A 5011-nucleotide genomic window follows, 5' to 3' on the forward strand; every position below is an offset into this window, starting at 1 on the left:
AATTATGTTTTTCATATCAGCATAATCCTAGATAAATCCAATTACCCCTTATGGTCCCAACTTATGGAAATGTGTATCGGCCAGAGTAATAAAGCCAGATACCTCACTGGAAAAATGATGAGACCTGCATCTGAAGATCCAAGATTTACAACTTAGGTCACTAAAAAACAATAGGAGAAAAATAGGCCCATTAAAGCCATGACACCAACTCTCGGGCAATGATTTATTCCTCTCCCCCACTGTAAATGAAATCTGGGAAGCAGTATCAAAGACTTTCTACGATGGACCAAACGAAACATGTCTTTTTGAATTGAACTAACGATCCCTCACCATGACTCAACATGGTCATCCTCTTTTGACCTATTACAATGAATTTGTGGGTATTTTATAGGACATAGATCATCAAACCACGTCTGAGGCACGCACAATGGACAAGGTGATCCAAATGAATTCCGCCATGTCTAGGCTTCGGGTTAACATTTTTCTGCGTGGACTTGATTCAGAGTATGACCAGGTCTGTGGAGAAACTCTAAGGAAAGATCCCAAATTGGATCTAGAAAATGCTTATGCCTATGTAAAAAGAAAATACTAGCGAAGACAAACCATGGGCAATACTAGACCAATCTCTGAGAATTCAGCCTTACTTACACATCCACCACGACAAGGACCATCATTGGGATTTGGAAAAATCCTCAAGGATCCATTTGCAAGTGAAACTAAAAATTTTGTATACATTCATTATAGCAAAAAAGGACTTTACCAAGAAATCACGGAATAAGCTGGCTGGAAAAGCTATGACCATTATTGGAGAAGAAGCAACATTACCACCACTATCACAACTAGATAATTTGTTGCAAATGTAACCCATTTAGGCATTGTTGGTAAGACCACTTCACTCTCTAAAATATTTTGGGATAACAGCTAGATAATTGACACAGGTGCATCTGATCATATGACTACGAATTCTAGCGTGTTACAAGCTATTTGCCCATACACTCAATCTTTTATTTCTGCCGCTAATGGCATAACATCCACTGTCGTTGGAGAAGGGTCAATCACACTTTCTAAGAACCTTACTTTGCTCTCAGTTCTAGTTGTTCCAGGTCTTGAATACAACCTTTTGTCTATCGGCCAAATCAGTAGCACTCTTAATTGTATTGTAACATTTTGGCCCTCATTTTGTGTTTTTTCAAGACATTTTAACCCACACGATTCTTGGTTATGGTGTTAAACGAGATAACTTGTACTACCCGGAAGTCACCAAAAATGAAGACACAAAATTGAGTAAAGCATGTGATATGCCTCCAACATATATAATTTCTTAAGCTGAAAAGAGCAAGAATCTTAACCAATCTTGAGTAAAAAGGCTCTTAATTGCTAATGTAACACCCCGTATATATCCGGTAATGTTATCATAATATCGTATTAAGCTGCGCTTAATTAAAATGCGGAATTACTTTTTCTTTTCAATTATGATGCCATTAACATTACCAACTTGCTTAATAATCAATTAATAAAACATCGCCTGTATGTAATTGCAATAAAACCGCTAACTGAAATACCTCATAACATAGATAATATAAGTGTGGCTCTAGTCACGAAACTGCAACAACGTAGACCGAACCATCTAACAGTTTATACAACTCCAAACTACAAGTACTAACAGAAAGTGTCATGGACAATCCCCATGCTCACTCAAATAAGGCAACATGCCCAACATCAGTCTCAACAACATCATATCATAAATAGCGGAAAACATAAACAGCATCCAAATCCAGTCATGCTAACAAATAAGCAGAAACAACAAAATCAGCTAAGCTCCGGCCTCCCGCCGCCTGAGGCATCAGTACCCATACTACCTGATCCTGAAATAAGCATTCCCCAAACGTGGGGTAAGATCTCTAATCTAGAAATCTCAGTAAGTCAGTGAGTCCTCAAGGATCTTCCACCCCAAGCTCACTTACATGTGCAATATAAGTTCAAAAGCAGTTTATCATTTATCATTTCAAAAACAATGCAATGCAGCAGATAATCATGTCATGTGTGTCAATACTAATCTACTGGCCAGAGACAGTGCAGGTATACGTCTATCACCTACACACCGTGCAAGTACCACTTGCATTCACCCCGGTACACCATCTTGTATGGCGCTACATACTCAGGCTTCCCGTCAAGATGAAACAACACATGCATATTAAAAGCCATTACATGTAAAGTTCAATCAACATATCAAATATCCAAAAGCATGTACACAGCATGCATAAACCATACCCCCATGGGACATGGTGGAACCACAACATGGCTAAACCGAGGACACGAAAGCTTACCTTGCAAGCTAACTCCAAAAGCCAAGAGTCCACAGCTCAAAGTCCAAACACAGCAGATTCACAATCTGTTATGGACCAATACTATATCAATAATAATGCAACACAAGCATAAAACTTAAAGACAATGCCTTTTCATTACGTTTTCAAGTCTTAAAGCTTCTAACAAAGCCACAAGCCCTTAATCCCATGATTCTGGCTTAATCCATTAAATACAGAAGTTCAACTTCATCAATCTAGGGTCCACAAACCCCCAATAGCCTACTGTACACACAACATAGCTACTGTTCTACGAAATCCCAGAATATCCGGATATTCCTCGGGACCATATCCGGATATGCAATATCCGGATATCTCACTGGACGTATCCGGATATGCAATATCCGGATATCCATAATCCCATATCCGAATACCTAGTATCCGGATACACAAAACTCATATCCGGATATCACATATCCAGATATTCATCGGGCACATATCCAGATATTTCACGACAGAATGCAGAAAATGCATTTCGTGAACATATCCTTCCAAGGTTGGGTTTTTAACGATTTAAAGCACCTAAGCATGCATTTCTAGGTGTGTTCAACATTACCCCACAACAAGTTATCATCTTTACGCCTTAACATGCATCAAGCTTTCATTTTTAAGCATTAAACTCATGATCAAAGGTTGGTATACATACCAAAGGCTTAAAACAGAGAAAGGAGATGCTCTTGGAGCTCAACACAGCCCCTCAAGTCTGACTCAAAGATGTGCACGAAAATAGCACCATAAAGGTTGGTTCCTTAGAGCAAAGTTCCCCACTTGGACCTCCAAAACCAAAGCCAAGCTTCTCACAACCAAGCCAACCAAGTAAGCCCTAAAACCCCTCACCAACAGTGGCTGAGCACTCCCCCAAGCCCACTCTCCACACTCACAAGTCACCACCCAAGTGTATACAAGAAGAAAGGGTGAAGAAAACCAATAAAGGTCACAACTTGGCTCAAGAATGAGGGATAAGGCCAAAGGAACAGAAACTGGTCAGCCTCCACCAACAACTCACGCTCAAAGTCTGGTATCTAGGGCTTTGTGCCCTTAAAAGGAGTATATATAGCCCAAACGCACTTAAACACACAGTATTAAGTTTAATTGCTACGCTTAGCATTTTAATCCCAAACTTTGGATTATGAAACTACATAATTTTCTAAGATTTATGATATTTTTCTTATAATTTTCTGAGCACTTTTCCGGTAAGCGCTTTTCCAAGCCAGTACCAGTTTTCAGCACCGGTTCTCATTATCTGGACTTGAAACTCGTTTTACAAGTCCTACATATTATTCTAGTAATTATCATGCACTTACATTAATTTTCCGGGATACTTTTTCGGCACGCATTTATACCGACTAGCAGAACCGGTATCTGCACTTTTCTTCCGAAAAGTGACTTTCAGCATTCTTAATCACTTATTACGATTATTAAGCCTCATAAATAATTATTAGGGTCAATTATGGAATCATTTCCTATTTTCTCGTAATTTATTAATTAAATACCTTAATTAACGGTGCGGGTTCTTACAGCTAACAAATTGATAAATCACACTCAGGTATCTTGTAACTGATTTTCTTATATTTTTGTAGGAAAAAGTACAAGAAAAGACCTCAATTCAGCAACACAGATAAACACAAAGAGTGAATTCACCGCGCTACTGGCGCGGCACTGGCGTTATCAGCGCCAGCATCAATTTCAACATAGAGGAACCGCGCTATCAGCACGAGATTCGTGATAGTAGCGCGAAGTCACTGTCTCCAAACATAATTCCCACGCTATCAGCGCCAACCTGGCGCTAGTAGCGTGGGAGGCACGTGACAGTTTTTAATCAGGAATCAAAGTGTATCTGGAAGAGATTCTAAACAAAAAAGACATGATTAGGATTTGGACCAAGGAGACAAAGTCTATAAGAAGGGACTAAAAACCCTTAGAATGGTATCTTTTTGGCTGAGGAGTTGTGAGAATCAATGAAATTGAGAGAATTTCAGGAGGCTCACGCTGGAGATCAGGATTCTGAAGAATTTGAAGATTGAAGACAATTGATTCTTTCTCTTCATCTTCTTCTTCGTTCTTTACTTGTCATGAATTCTTGTTATTATTTTGAATTGTTTAAGTCAGCTATGTCTGGCTAATTTTCTTTTGTAGTTGAGATCACGGATCTGATGTGAATCTTTTATACTTTCTAAATTGTTTTAATTCAATTATTTTATTTTACCTGAATGAATTTTTCCATATCCTTATTAAATCTGATCAATTTTATAAGGCTTTGAGGGTTAGAGCTCACAATAGGCATATTGGAATTTTAATTCTGACAAGGGTAGAATAACAATTTGTGCATGATCTAGACATAGGCTTACATGATTGCGGACTTTTAAATTCATTTGCTTAATGCTTGATTCAAAAGGAATCACTAGGATACTAGTGTTCTAATTGGGTTAAAGGGTTAAACACGCTAAGACATTAGGGTTTAACTACTTAAATTGAGAAAGATGATTTGTCTGAACTAATGAATTAATTAATTATAAGAATTAACTAAGAATTATAAAGGAGGATCAAAGGTGAAGTGCATCCTGGCTACAGTCTCTTTACATTAATCACTCATACTTCCTCTTACGTTCTTGATTATTCTTAAATGTTTTTGCTTATTACTGTCTTTA

The sequence above is a fragment of the Gastrolobium bilobum genome, unplaced genomic scaffold (assembly GCF_033153095.1).
Source record: "Gastrolobium bilobum isolate Gb01-03AN ecotype WA unplaced genomic scaffold, APGP_CSIRO_Gbil_v1 utg20882, whole genome shotgun sequence".
In the NCBI taxonomy this organism is placed as follows: domain Eukaryota; kingdom Viridiplantae; phylum Streptophyta; class Magnoliopsida; order Fabales; family Fabaceae; genus Gastrolobium; species Gastrolobium bilobum.